Source organism: Arvicanthis niloticus, chromosome 3, assembly GCF_011762505.2.
Source record: "Arvicanthis niloticus isolate mArvNil1 chromosome 3, mArvNil1.pat.X, whole genome shotgun sequence".
NCBI lineage: Eukaryota > Metazoa > Chordata > Mammalia > Rodentia > Muridae > Arvicanthis > Arvicanthis niloticus.
In genome coordinates, this window is record NC_047660.1 from 124,547,412 (window position 1) to 124,562,964 (window position 15,553).

General features: G+C 45.0%; 1 non-coding gene across 1 annotated transcript; it reads right to left on the reverse strand.

Annotated features, from left to right (window-relative positions):
* Nucleotides 1–2,544: 2,544 nt before the first annotated feature.
* On the reverse strand, nucleotides 2,545–2,646 carry LOC117706498 (U6 spliceosomal RNA). The gene has a single exon (XR_004606580.1). It is a non-coding gene; the product is annotated as a U6 spliceosomal RNA (small nuclear RNA).
* Between the last annotated feature and the right edge of the window lie 12,907 nt (nucleotides 2,647–15,553).

The window sequence follows — 15,553 nt, forward strand, 5'->3', positions numbered from 1 at the left end:
ATTGGTGTCTATTCATTGCACGTAGTGCCAAGCTTCATAATGATATATTCGGGTGTATCATGTGTTTTGGCTGGATTCAAATCACATCCCATTAGCTTTAGCTTTCCCTCCTTTCCATTTCCCTTTTTTGCTTTCTCCCTTCCCCTAGTCTTCCATATGATTCCATGTCATGTCATGTATGTGTGTGTAAATGATTGTATGTATCCATAAAGAATTCTAGTACCTACACATGAAAAAAGGGGTGATTTGCCTTTCTATGTCTGGCTCCTTTTTAATATGCTTATCTCTAGTTGGATTCATTTTAGGAAAACATGGGAGAAGCATTTCAAGATATGGGCATAGGCAAGAACTTTTTAAAAAGGATTCCAGTGGCTCAGGAAGAACACGAAGAATGGACTCAGGATTGCATGATGTTAAAAGGTTGCTGCACAGCAGAGGAGACAACTGAGTGAAGAGACAGCCATCAACATGAACAATGGGAATTCTCCTCTGGCTGCATGTCTGATACAGGTTAAAAAACAGAATATCAATAAAAACCAACCAATAACCAGCAAAATGCATGGAGAGTTCTCAAAAAGATGATGTCAGTGAGGTGGTTCAGTGGTTAGAGTTGCTTACTTCCAGACTTGATCCCCAAGTTCAATTCCTGGGCCTCAGATGGTGGAAGGAAAGAATCAACTCAATAAACAAGTATGTGCATATGCCCTCTATTAAGATCTAGGTAATATATTAAGGCCTAGGTAACTGTTACCTGGCTAGCCTGCCATTTTCTGCTGTTGCTAATAATAGAAGGAAACTTTCTCATATGTTCTTCTGTCACTAGGAAACCTTCTCATGCCCAGGTTGATTACATACTCGGCTATATTCTATGCTCTTGGAAACCAATCACAATAGAAGCCAATTAGTACTATTTTGTATAGTGAGCCATAATAAGCTTGGCCCCAAACCAACCGCCCAGCAGCACTTCCTGCACCTGTGTATAAGCTTTTATGGAATTTGCTTTTATAAGCTGCTCCTGGGATAGATCTCAACATAAGAGAGACACCTGAACCAATATATGAAACTATTTGGAAAAAGATTTCCATTTTGAATAGAAGTCTAGGAAAGTTTAAGTTCCCAAGACCTCCCTGGGAACTGACATCCTACTTGGCAGAAAGAGACATGTGGGTAGGTAACTGATATCCTGGTTGGCAAGTTAAGACATGAATGTTAGACAAGTACCATCTTGTAAACAAGACATGAATATTAGATAAGGCAAGTCCCCTGCCACAGCTGAATACCCCAACCAATGGGAGCAGGATATGTGTACAACAAAGACATGTTACTAAGGAAGTTCCCTATCCCTAAATCCTGATTGATGGAATAACTAGGCACAGATGTTTATAGATCCCAGACTTAAGACCTATAGGACCTTGACTCAACCCCACTGTCATCTCCTGATTCTTACCCATGGCCCTAATCGATCAGTCTTGGAGTGTGGCATTCAATAAACCATCCCTGTTTGACTGAGATTGGTATTTGAGTGGTTTGTTCAGTGATTCCCAGACCCCAACACAGTCTAAGTCTTTGACATGTCCGCTAGCCTGCCCTGAGTTCCCTCTTCCCATTTTAAAGCAATAAAGCATAAATAGCCATCAGTGTGAAAACAGGTCAACATCATTAGACATTAGGGAAAAATAAACTACAACTGCATTAAGATTACATCTTCCCCCAGTCAAAATGGCTATCAAAAAAAATCTGATGAGAATAAAAAGTCCTTATACATTGCTCATAGAAATGCAAATTGGCTGGGCAGTGGTGGCCCACGCCTATAATCCCAGCACTTGGGAGGCAGAGGCAGGTGGATTTCTGAGTTCCAGGCCAGCCTGGTCTACAGAGTGAGTTCCAGGACAGCCAGGGCTACACAGAGAAACCCTGTCTCAAAAAACCGTAAAAAATGCAAATTGATCTAAACTGAAAACAGAAGTTCATATGACCCAGAAGTTATATCACTTCTGGTTATACACCCTAAGAACTCTAATGTTTAGTAGTTAACTAACCACTATCTAGTTTACCTAACCTAATTTATTAAATATTCAACACATGTTATAGGTTTCTTTTTTTCATACTTCATGTAAGTGCAAATTGACTAAGCTTACAGAGCTATTGAGAGCCACATCTGGATTCCAAAACCAAATATGCATGACCTCAACGTGAGTCCCACACTAAACATAGAGCCTGCATTGATTTTCAAAACCAGAAATGACTCCTCTTCCTATGCAAGTCTACCTCCTTTCAGCCATCACTTCCACACACTTGTCTGAAGGCTCATACTTGATTAACCAGCATGCTTTCATTTCAATGAAAACATTTACCCTTTTTAAAATATTAAAAGTGTGGGGTATCATGACTAACACAGTTTTTATTGCCCCACTTTTTTAGTTGAGGTCAGCCTAAACTCACTGTGTAGCTCCAGGAGGGTCTCAATTTTGTAGCAATTCTTCTGCTTCAGCCTCCCATATGCTGGGATCACAGGCATAAGCTACCACCCATAAGAACTCCTGTAAAAATGTGGACTGGTTCACAAATTTCATGTCATCCTTGGATGGAGTCATGCTAATCTCTGTATCCTTCCAATTTTGGTGCATGTGCTGCTAAGGTGAGCACCATTACATGTTTCTTAAAAGAAAGTGGCCCTTGCTCTACCATTTACTGGTCACTTAATTTTGACCAAGGCATTTTATCTCTGTTTTGTTTCCTCCTTTATTAAATGGAGGCTGATTACAATATCCAAAACATTTTTTAAGATGGTTCTGATCAACAGATTCCTTTGTTCAGATATTACTTTCTTCTGGGATGGTTAACATTATATTTAAATTTAAACTTACTTATTCCGGGCCTCTTCCGTGTCCCCTTCGCCCGCGAAAGAGACACGTGAGGCAGTGTTCGGGTGGTTATCACAGCGAGGCTTTATTCTTGTATCAGCAGAATTGGAAGACACCAAGCCCGGAAAAGGCACTACTTATATACACCCTAGAGTGGCGTGTTCACTTCTGATTGGCTGTTCACTCATCACCCCATATTACGCCTCGGGATGGGCAGTGACTTTGGAGCGCTTTTGCCTTTTGCACCTGCACAGTTAGTTGTTTACTAGTGGGAGCACAGGATACCCGCGCCATCTTGTAATGGCGAATGTTGTCACGCTCACCGTGGCTCCTAACACTTACTATGCTTGAGAAGTCAAGAAGCAAAAATGCCTCAAATATGTAAGCCCCTAGCTTGAACTGTGGAGCCCAGCGGCTACATTGCTAGGACCCATGAAAGAAGCTCTTGGAGGGCAATCACTGCAATTCCAAGAGGATTTTATTGGTCCAATGCATTGGGGGCCACTTGCTTACACAGGAGAAGTGGCTGTGAATGCACTCATGCAGAAGCCTATATACAGTTTGAACAGGGCAGGTGTTTTTGGTGATAAACTGGTCAGTTGGTGTTGTTGGGCTGTGGGGGACCCTCTAACACAGGAGCTATCTGTTGTCAGAGGGCTCCATATGTCTGATAACCCATGGATTTCCTTGGAACCATGTGTCTTCACCCTTTTTGGAAAGGGAGGGATCTTGTGGTTTTTCTTGGTACCCTGTGGCCTCACCCTTCTGGGAAGGAAGGGAGTTAGGGAGTAATTTTCCATGGACTTTACATTTCCCCCTTTTTCTTGTACTAGTTATTTTGGAGCTGGAAGCTATTTAACTGAAATCTTGTGCCTGGCTGTCAGTGCCTAGATGTTGATACTGTTGATGTAGGACCATCAGCTGGATGGCACCTATGTGTTCCTTAATATAGGCTATTAATCTATTTAAAATGCAAGGGCCAAAGGTTAGCAATAAAAGTAAAATTATCAGGGGTCCTAGCAGGGTGGAAACAAGAGTGGTGTACCAGGGGAGCTGTGGTACCATGTTTCAAAACAGCTCTGGGTTAGCTAGTTTCTCTCTGACCTTAGTCATAGAATCCCTGACTGCTCCTGAGTCATCTGCATAGAAACAGCGTTCTTCTTTAAGGGCTGTACAGAGCACCCCCTGTTGGAGAAACAAGATGTAATCCACACCTGTTTTGTAACACTATATAGCGGGAAATTATCCCTGGAAAGTTGGTTGGAACTAAGGTGGGAGGAGAAAGGAGAGGAAGAGGAAGAGGAAGGGAGAGGGAGACATGAGAGAGAGGGGAACATGGAAGCAGATATTTGAGTGTCTCTAGCAGTCAAAGGTAGTTGGTATATCTAGGTTGGGTATTGGGTTACACCTCTGATTGTGTGGGCATCTTGTTATTGATCATTACCAAATATATAAAGCCTTTGGATAATCTAAAAAAAAAAAAATACAACTTTTACTCTCAGGTGAAATAGACTGGTAGGAAATGAGACTCTAAAGCTTAAATATTAATCAAAGGCTTTATATGTTTGGTAATGCTCAATAACAGTATGCTCACATAATTATAGATGTTTCCCAATTAACTAACCTAGAAAAGTTGTTACCCAGGACTGCTCTCCATACCTGTGTGACTCTTCATTCTCCTCTCTCTCTCTCTCTCTCTCTCTCTCTCTCTCTCTCTCTCTCTCTCTCTCTCCTCAGAAAGGGAGGTCAGCAACTCTTGGAGGTGGGTGATTGATTTTTCAAGCTTTTCTATGTCTAAATCCATGGCAGCCCTGAGCTCCTGATAATTTTTTTCTTGTAACACCAGGGAGGTGGCTCCCGTTGCTGCTCCTGCGGCACTTAAACCTAATAGGAGGGAGACCGTTAGGGTGGCGATGGGCTCCCACTTGGCACAATAGCTACCGTCCCACCTGTCTAACATTTCTTCATCAGAATGATAAAGTAGCTTGGGCACCAGTTGTACCAGGATGCAAAAAACTTTAGATAAATTTAGGACTGTGAGGTGGACGCAGGGGGTCAGTCCAATGGAGCAGGCCCACCATCCCCATCCGTTCTCAGGCGGGACTATGTAAGAAGCAGTTAAGGGAGAAGGATAGGTCTTCTTACAGAGAAACTGATGTGTAGAAGGGACTTGTCCAAGGCAGAGTCCCGTACCTTTTACTTCTTGTAGGGTCAGTGTACTCCTGATTTTTGGGCCCAATGGCAGAACAAGGATTTATTGGATAAACTAACATTGGGGGAGGTAAAAGCAATCCCCTCATGGGGGGGAGCTACATCATAGCAGAGCCAGCAGGATTGAATCTTTTCAGGTCTAGACTCATTGAGCACTAAAAAGGTTTTGTTAATTAGTCCTGTCAGTGGGGCTAGTATGGAGGGGTTGAGAAGAGGTTCCCCCTGGCTGTTGGGGGTTCTATCCATAGCTGGCCTTCTCAGGGTAGATGCTGGGGGTTTGGGTTGGGGTAGCTAATGGGAGACCCCTATGGCCTCTTTTTTTTTTTTTTTCTCCCGGTTGGGCCCGATGGGTGTAGTGGGAGTCTCTACCTTAAGCTTGACTATAAAAAGGAGTCCCTTGTCATGACCAGACATGTATATCCGGAGTCCCTATGCTTTTCCTTTTAACCAATCTTCTCTGACCTTTTTTCCTTTCTGAGTAAACTGAACCTGTACAGGGTTACAGACTCCTGAGCTCTCACAGGGGCATGCTTGTACCTGTTTATAACTAGCACAATTGGGGAAAATAGAAGAATTTCTATTGACAGCAATTAAGTCCCAGGAAGAGGATGGCTTCCAATGGGCCTGTCCAGTGGTCTCACATCCCCAAGCCTTGCAATAGAATTGGTCTGCTCTCCCACATCTAAACTTTTCTGACCTGGGGGGAGGGGCGGGAATACCTGGGGCAGACATAGAAATCACTAGTCAGTAGGGCACAGCGGGAAAACTTGTTATCACACCCAACCATGGCATCCTGAGCTTGTTGTGAGTTGTCATGTAAGGGGAGGTTGGATGCGTGGTGAGTGAGGATATCCCAAGAGTCCAGTCCAGGAGCCAGCTGGCAAATGTCAAACACCAGATCTGGCCACCAAGTACAAGGGGGGGGGGTGACTTTGAGACACCCTGGCTACTTCATCTCTAATCAGGGTCAACAATACAAGCCAAGTTAGTTTTAGTGGGTTGACGTGGGCTGGACCTGGTGACCAATCTTGACTGGTGTAGTACAATTGGGGCTCCTATAGGGGTTAGGAGGATCTTCATTCTTGCTGGCCTGTTTAGTGATCTTGAGCTGTAAGGGATGGTCTGTCTTCTTTATGCTCCAAGATGGTTGATCCGCAGGGGGTGGACAGGTCACATGGGAAGCATGTATGCAGGCAGCTATGCCATCTACCATGATGGCTGTGGGAGTTGTCAGCAGCACCAGGTAGGGGCCCTTCTAGTGAGGTTCCAGGGACTAGGTCTTATGTCTGTGGATATAGACAGCTTCACTGACCTAGAACCGGTGTGGTACTTCAGTTGTTCCTAGGACATAAAGGGCAGATAACTGGGACTGTATTTCCCTCTGGATTGTCTCGAGGACCACCAGTCTCTTTATAAGCTCATAGTCACTCTGAAATTTCAAGGTCAGGACCCGAGGCCACAACATGAGTGGGCCCCCCATAGAGGATTTCAAAAGGGGTCAAATTTATCTGGTAGGAGGTGTTCCTAGCTCTGAACAAGGCCAAGGGAAGGAGTACCACCCAGTCACCGCCAATCTCTAAGGTTAATTTAGTTAATGTCTCTTTTAAGGTTCTATTTATTCTTTCTACCTGTCCTGAGCTCTGGGGACGATATACACAATGAAGTTTTCAATTGGTCCCTAAGACCTTTGAGAGACCCTGACTTACCTGGGACACAAAGGCAGGCCCATTATCTGAACCTATTACCTTGGGTGCTCCAAATCTGGGGAAGATTTCTTCCAGGATTTCTTAGCTATGACCGAAGCTGTATCTTGTTTAGTGGGTAAGGCCTGTACCAATCCTGAGAAGGTATCTGCGAAATCTAGCAAATACTTATACCCATATTTTCCAGGTTTGATTTCTATAAAGTCTACTTCCCAAAACTTGCCTGGTCTATTTTCCCTAGGTCTCTTTCCTGCGCCAACCTTGGTGTGATAGGCATTCACCCACTGACAAACTCTGTGGTTCTCTACTACCTCCTTTGCTAGGTATCTTAAGTCCATGATAAACATTTTAGATCTCTTAATGGTTTCAACCACTTTTTTGTTGCCCAGGTGAGTCAATTTATGCATTTGTCGTCGGAGGTTTCGGACCTGTTCCCGACATAGTATAACTTTTCCCTCTTGGGTTTTCCATTGGCCCCCACCCTTGAAATAGTAATTGGTGGGGTAACTGGATATCTGGGCCTCTTCCTCCCTGGTGTAGTACAAGTGAGGCCAACCCTTAGTCCAATGCCACTCTGTGGCTTCTTGGACTAGCACGGGAACAGGGTCTTCAAGGGCCACCTGTTTGGCTGTCTTATCTGCCAAGTTATTTCCCTTGGCTATGAGGCTTTCTCCTTTTTGGTGGCCTGGGCAGTGAATAATGCTTACCGTGGCCAATATGAGAAGGGCACTTAAGAGGGCTTGAATTTTAGCTTTATTTTTGATCTCTTTTCCACTTGATGTCAGAGGTCCTCTTTGTTGGTAAATTGCTTCATGTACATGGGTGGTGGCAAAAGCGTACCTGATGTTTGTAATGTTGACCTTTTTCCCTGCCCCCAGGTCTAGGGCTTTGGTTAGGGCTATCAGTTCTGCTCTATAAGCTGTCGTTCCTGGTGGGAGTGGTTCTACCCAGACCACTTGTTGCCTGTCTACCAGAGCAGCTCCTGCCCTGCGCTATCTGTCTTGTAGGTAGCTTCTGCCATCAGTGAACCAGGTGACTTCAGTGTCGGGGAGTGACTAGTCAGTTAAATCTTTTCTCCAGCCTTGGTCCTCCACCAGAATCTGTGTGTAGTCATGGGCAGGCGGCTCACTGTTGGGGTCAGGCAGCAAGGTGGCTGGGTTGAGGGTCACTGGGGCTGTATAGGTGATCCTATCAGAGTTCAGGAACAAAGTCTGGTAGTGGGTCATCCATGCATTAGTAAGTCACCAATCAGGGGGCTGACGGACCCAACCATACTCTCGAGGGCATGGGGTGCTGTTATAGTCAAATTCTATTCCAAGGTCAGCTTGTCAGAATCCTTGACCAAGACTGCCACTGCAGCCACTATTCTTAGGCTGGCGGGCCACCCAGTGGCCACTGGCTCTAACTTTTTGGACAAATAGGCAACGGGATACTTCCATGGGCCTAGTGACTGGGTCAGCACCCCCTTGGCCATACCTCCATGCTCAGCTGTATAAAGGTGGAAAGGTTTACTGGTGTCAGGCAGCCCTAATGCAGGGGCCTCTAGCAGTGCCTGCTTAATGGCCTCAAAAGCTTACTGTTGTCTCTTCCTCCAGTAGAAAGGTTGTCCAGTTCTAGTCAAGGGATAAAGGGGAGCAACTAACTCTGCAAACCCTGGAATCCAGAGTCTACAGAAGCCAGCCATGCCCAAGAACTCCTGTACTTGTGTGGGGGTCCTTGGGATGGGGATATGGAGAATAGTCTCTTTTCTCACTTCTGATAGCCAGCGTGTCCCATCTTCTAGCAGATACCCCAAGTATTTTACCTTTCATTGACAAATCTGGGCCTGTTTGGCAGAGGCTCTGTAGCCTAGAGCACTCAGCTCTAACAGTAATCATTTGGTGCCCTTGAGACACATCTCCTGGGCCTCAGCGGCTATCAGCAACTCATCAATGTACTTCAAAAGAGTCACTTGGGGGGGTTGACTCACAGTACACTGTGAGGTCACGATGGAGGGCCTCGTTGAAGAGGGTAGGCAAATTTTTGAACCCCTGGGGTGGCCGAGTCCAAGTGAGTTGTCCATTGGTTCCTCTCTTGGGGTCCTTCCATTCGAAGGCAAAGTACTGTTGACTTTGAGGGGTCGGAGTCAGGCAGAAGAAGACAACTTTGAGGTCCAGAACAGTATACCACGTCCTTGTGGGTGGCAAGGAGCTTAATAGAGTGTATGAGTTGGGCACAGTGGGATGGATGTCGGCTACCCTCCGGTTTACCTCTCTTAGATCCTATACTGGGTGGTAGTCCTGGGTGCCAGGTTTCTTGACAGGCAGAAGCAGAGTGTTCCATGCCAACCAGCATTCTTGGAGGATCCCCAAATCTAAGAGCCTATTGATATGTGGTCTTATTCCCTCCCAAACTTCCCAAGGCATAGGATACTAGTGCACTGATATTGGGACGGCCGTGGCTTTTAACTCCACATGAATGGGAGGAGGCTGTTGTGTAGCTTTTCCCATCCCATCTGTCTCAGCCCATACTTGAGGAAAATTTTGGAGCCACCAATCTATGTTCAAGGGCTTTTCTTGATTGGTCTCAAACAACTTATATTTGTCTTCTAATCTGACTGTCAATACCTGTACAGACTCTCCTTTTGGGTCTCAGATAGTTGGGCCTTCCAGGAGGAAATGTATTTGGGCACCCATTTTGGTAAGTAGATCATGGCCCAGGAGGGAGTAGGGGCATTCTGGTATAACCATGAACGTGTGAGATACTCGGCCCACTCTTAGATCAACTGACCTTCGGATAGTCCATGAACGTTGTTTGGATCCTGTGGCCCCGTGGACCCAGGACTTTTTCTTAGACAATGGTCCCTCCGTGTGGAGAAGAACAGAATGTTGAGCCCCTGTGTCTACCAAAAATTGAGTAGGTTCCCCTCTACTTTTAAGGTTACCCTGGTTTCAGGGAGGGGCTCTGAACCCCACCTCCCCTATTCACTTTCATCTCCCAAGGTCAGGATCTTCTGGGTGGGCAGGGGGTAGGGGTGGGGAGCCACTTTTGTCTGGCCTCCTCCCCTGGTTTCTTTCCATTAGGACATTCTTGGGCCCAATGGCCCCTCTCTTTGCATTATGCACATTGGTCTTTCTCCAGAGGGGGCCATTGTTTCCTAGTGGGTGGTTGAGGCTCACACCCCCCCCCCCAGCCCTACTCTCCCTTACTACTGTAGCTAGGATCTTCTGTAGTTTTCTATCCTGGCGTTTTCCTTCTGTAGTTCTCTAGCCTCTGTCTCTTTCTGTTTTCTTCTTCTTTTTCTTCCTCTGTTTCCCTATTATGGAATACGCTCTCCACTGCTTGCACTAATTCCCTCAGGGACTTATCTTGCAATCCCTCTATTTTTTGTAGTTTTTTTCTGATATCCTTAGCAGCCTGATCTATGAAGGACATGGTTACCGTGGCTTTATGCTCCTTTGCAGAAGGGTCATATGGGGTGTACTGTCTGAATGCCTCCATGAGTCTTTCTAGAAAGACTGAGCGCAACTCATCAGGGGCCTGCCTGACTTCTCTTACTTTGGTTAAATTAGTGGGTTGCTTGGTGACACCCTTGAAACCTGCTAACAGAGACTGGTGATAGACCTTAAGGTATTCCTTACCTCCTGCCAAGTTGTAAACCCAATCAGGTTTCTGGAGAGGGAACCCTTCATTGATGTCTGCAGGGTTCATGGTAGGGGCTCCATTGACCACCAGGACATTCTTTTGGGCCTCAAGGAAAATATCTTTGTCCTCATAGTAAAGAGGACCAACAGGCAATCATCCCATGTGGGTTGGTGGGTGAAGAGAATGGATTTAAAAAGATTAATGAGGCCTTTTGGATTGTCTGAAAAGGGTGGGTGTTGAGCCTTCCAATTATAGAAGTCAACAGTAGAAAAGGGCCAATATTGCATGACCTGGTTCCTGTCAGTGCCTGTCGGCCCCAGGGCACGGAGCAGGAGAGCAAGGGTGGTATCTGGGGACACAGCCCTTTGGCTATGTGTTCCTCTAGTCAGTCCCAGGTCGTGCTCAGGGAGGGCTGGATAGAGTGGGGCTGGGGTTGGCAGTGCCCCAGCTCTTGTCTGTGCTGTGGGCGGAGCACTGGGAGCTAAGGTGGGGGGTATAGGAGGGAAGAGGCTCTAAGAGAAGAAGATCTGCCATCCCTTCGTCCTGATGAACTTCCATCTTTTTAGCTGAAGCAACTGGTGGCTCTGGCTGAATTTTTAGGACAAGGGCCCTACTAGGAAGGAAAGGACACACCCAAGGGGGTGGGTCAGTAACTAGGTTTTGGGTATTTTAAAAACTCTTCTTGATGACCACCACAAGGGGGAGATCAAAAGTCCCCTCTGGGGACCAACCAGCATTAACAGAGGGCCACTCAGAAGAACACAGGGTTGGAAACTTCTTTTTTTGGACATCCACGGATAAATTGTGAGCCCTCCCCTTTTCTTCGGCCCAATGTTCTATCATAAGACCTAAAGGAGTGGTGGATAATTTTTGTTCCATGTCTAAGAGTCTCGTAATGCACTCGGGCAGAAGCCTATATACAGTTTGAATAGGGTAGGTGTTTTTGGCGATAAACTGGTTGGTTGGTGTTGTTGGGCTGTGAGGATCCTCTAACAGGAGCTATCTGTTGTCAGAGGGCTCCATATATCTGATAACCCATGGATTTCCTTGGAACCATGTGTCTTCACCATTTTTGGAAAGAGAGGGATCCTGTGGTTTTTCTTGGGACCCTGTGGCCTCATCCTTCTGGGAAGGGAGGGGGTTAGGGGGTAATTTTCCATGGACTTTACAAAACAGGACCTACTCTGTCAACCTACCTCCCCCTTTCCCCAGAAGTTGAAGACTATTCTTAAATTGATTGATGTTGTGTTATGGGACTGAAAGATAGAAAAATCATAAGTTGATCCCCTGAACCCTACTCTTAAAAGCAAAGACATAAAAACCTGTAAGTCAAACACTGTGTTGCCTCAGTCCCAGGAAATTAGCTGACCATTTGAACAGATGGCCCTAACTAAACAAACCTTAAGATTCATGGTGTCAGGATGCTATGGGCCCGAGATTAGCCTGGCCGCGCTTTGAACTAACAGCCCTGAGACAGTTGGTGCCAGGATGCTAAAAGTTTGAGATAAGCCTGACCCCCTTGAACTGGAGCTCATGATATATAGTGTGAAACTACTTCGAAATAGCCAATTATAAAGTGACACACCATGCATCTTAGGAATTTGAGATCAAATGTATCGATGACCTAGTGACCTGTTCCCCCTCCTTCCCCCTTCCCTAACTCCACTCTCAGCCTTCCCCCTTCCCTAACTCCACCCCCACCTGGTTTGTAGATTCACCCTTAAAAGCTGTAAACTTCTTTTGTTCCTGGCTTCGGAATCCCTCAGGCCCCTGGCGGGCTGGAAGGGAGGACAGCCCTGGCTAGCCAGTAAACCTTTTGCGTTTGCATCAAGATGTGTTTCTCGTGAGTGATTTGGGGTGCGTCTGCAGTTCTCCACGGATCGTGAGTTCTTTTTCTAGTGGGCCTTACAGGACCAGTCATAAGTCAAAGACCAGCTCAATGTAAAGACTTTATTGAAATCAAGCTATTACTTATTGATCATGGCCACAGAACAGACTCATGGGATGAACTGCAATACAGCATATTTAAAGGATAGAACCATAAAGTGAGGAGAGAGGATGGGCTGTAGCATTGCTCAGTCATATTTGACATAAGGGGCTGAACAAGGGAGTTTCCATCAATCAGGATAAGAGTTGGTTCTTGGGCCTGGGAACATGAACTTAGTTTGATTCTGCCAGCAAGAAGGAAAAGTTGTCCTTGAGATGGCCGGACTCAGACAATTGTCTCCTTATAAGTTTTTCAGAGATGGATGGACTCAGATAACTATCTTCTTACAACAGAAGCTATTCAGCTATTGGGAAGTCCCCAGTTCCCTTGGAGCCTGGGACCTTGACCTTAGTTTCTGCCTAGGATTAAATGGAGTCTGAAAACAAAATGGTAGTACTTAAAACAAGTTTCCTTTGCTTGTTCCCAACACTTGTAATATTTGCTGTATTTGCAAGATAATAGATCATAAGACTGACTGCTCTTTCTGCTTTCGTTTTTGTTTTTTGGGTTTTTTGTTTGTTTGTTTTTTGTTTTTCGAGACAGGGTTTCTCTATGTCACCCTGGCTGTCCTGGAACTCACTCTGTAGACCAGGCTGGTCTTGAACTCAGAAATCCGCCTGCCTCTGCCTCCCAAGTGCTGGGATTAAAGGCGTGTGCCACCACTGCCTCTTTCTGCTTTCATAGTCCAACTTGATTACAGTGCTCAAAAGATGACTAAGATAACTGTAAGACATATGTTATGTTATGTTATGGGTCTTGGGTTGTTCAGAGAGTTACCAGTTTGACCATGAATAAATTTTAACAGAGAAGAAGCTGTTATTCATGTACTGGTGCCAGACCTTCACCAGGGACTTGAGATTCCCTAATGCATGGCCTGCCACCTCAGTCAAGGGTTTATAAAGGCAAACCCCACAAAGTTACCTTCTGTCTAGTTAGTGCAGAGGTTCTCAACCTGTGGGTCATGACCCCTTTGAAGGTTGAACAATCCTTTCACAGGGGTCTCATATCAGATATCCTGTATATCAGATATTTACATTACTATTCATAATGATAGCAAAATTACAGCTACTGAAGTAGCAATTAAAATAATTTTATGGTGGAGGGGGAGGGTGACCAGAACACGAGAACTGTATTAAAGAGTCAAAAAAAGCATTAGGAAGATGGGAATCATGGCTCTAGTGCAAGCAGGGCATCTCCTGCAAAGCAAGCTTTTGTTTACAGAATCAGAAACAGTGATTTTGTAAAAGTCACACAAGACCAGGAAAGTACAAAAATTAGCCCTTAAGAGCCCTTAACATTTGGATGTTCAATTTTGTTTGACTGTTCTCTAAAGCACAAAAATTTTAAACTTTTAAACATTAAGTCAGCCATCAGCATAACCTCATAATTAAATAAGACCCAGCTTACACATAGGCAAAATCCATGTAATCTTGTGGGGGTTTCTTATAATAAGCCCTGGGCTGAGATGCCTAGGTGCTGATCTTGGAAGCACTCCTGACCCAACATTAGACACCAGTATCTAAAATAAAAAGCCTCTTCTTAGTAAAATTCATGATCTTGGAATCTATGAGTGATTCCAGACCCATAACACTTTTTGTGATGTTTATTTTTGATTATCAAATTTACTGGGTTTAGAATCACCTAGGAGACATACTTCTGGACCTATCTGTGATGGTGTTTCCAGAGAGGTTTGAACAGCCATTCTGAATGTAATTAGCACCCATGCCCTAGACTGGAGTCCTAGACTGAATGAAAAGGGAGGAAAGAACAAGGCAGGCAGAGTGCCAGCTTTTCTCTCTACTGTCTGAGTTCTGCGGCGCTGTGATCATTTAACTGATACTCAGCTTCCAAGCCTTCCTTGATGTAACAGATCTTCGGAGATTGAAACATTCCCTCCTTCAGGAAGCTCGTTAAATAGGAAGTTAAACAACTCAAAATAGTCTCAGGAAGTCCCTGACACTGACCAGATTCTCTAGGTCCCTCCCTGCCAGAGTAACAACAACAAAAAGTCTCTCTTAGAAGGAAGTTGAGCTGCCATGAAGAGTGAAGATAAAGTAAGGCTGAAATGCCAAGAGTGCTCTCAGAGGAGGAAAGCTGCAGACTCGGAGACCAGACCTGAAGAGATTTAAGACAGGAGTCCCTTAGAAAGGACACTCTTCAGTCTGTTGGCTGCCTGCAGGCTTTGTGCAGTGTGCTCTGGGTACCCAGTGTCATGAGCTGTCATCCATGCTGGGTGATGATGCAGCTGTATTGAGTCACATCTGCGACTGTTAATAACCCCTCACCCATATTCCTGTGAGTAATCCCAATAAAGCTCACTGGTTTATCAAGTGGGACTTTGGTGGTCTTCCCTATTTGGCATGAGTAGACATGTGTCCTATGTCTTACCCAGGAAATGTTTATCACACAAGACTGTGTTGGAGACGTGGAGACTCCCAGAGAAAGACCCCACCAGGCAAAACTCCAGTTTAAGAGAGTAAAAGACAAGTTTAGTCTATTTATGCTACAACAACAGCCCCTTTTGCCAACCTGAGGACTGATGCAAAAGGACATGAGCTGGAGTTTTTAAAGGCGTGAACCACAACTGGCTCAGCTCTGGGGATTTTCTGCTACCTGAGGCATTATCTTTTGTTTGTTTGTGGGCAAACAGTGTTAAACAAGATTACCTAAATAGACCCAGTGTAAATAGTTTAGTATAACAATTGCACAATAAGGGGAGGAAGGAACAATTATGGGAGGTGAGCCAGGTGGCTCTGAGATCAGTTTTCTCTTTCAATTACTGCAGTCAAGACTCAACTGCTAATGGGGCTGACCTTAGGGTTGGAGTGTAGACATCCTGTGGTTAACAATCCTTAAGGTAAGAATAAAGTCCTTCTGGAAAAACAAAACGAAACAAAAAACAAAGGTTCCTATCAGACCTCCTCTATAAACTGAAAAGTGTGACAGATTGGGCTGAATTGAACCTATTCTCAGTGAGGTTTGGAGCAGCAAATGGGCGTGGTTAGTTATAGCTCAGTCTTTAGCTCTTCGTTCCTTGTTGTGAATACCTCATCTGTAAAAATAAGTGGGTTACGGGTAGCTTTGAAGCCCATGTATTGGGTATTGAAGCCCATGATGTTTTTAATCTGAGGCACAATTATTGTTAATTAAATTAACGAAGCTCA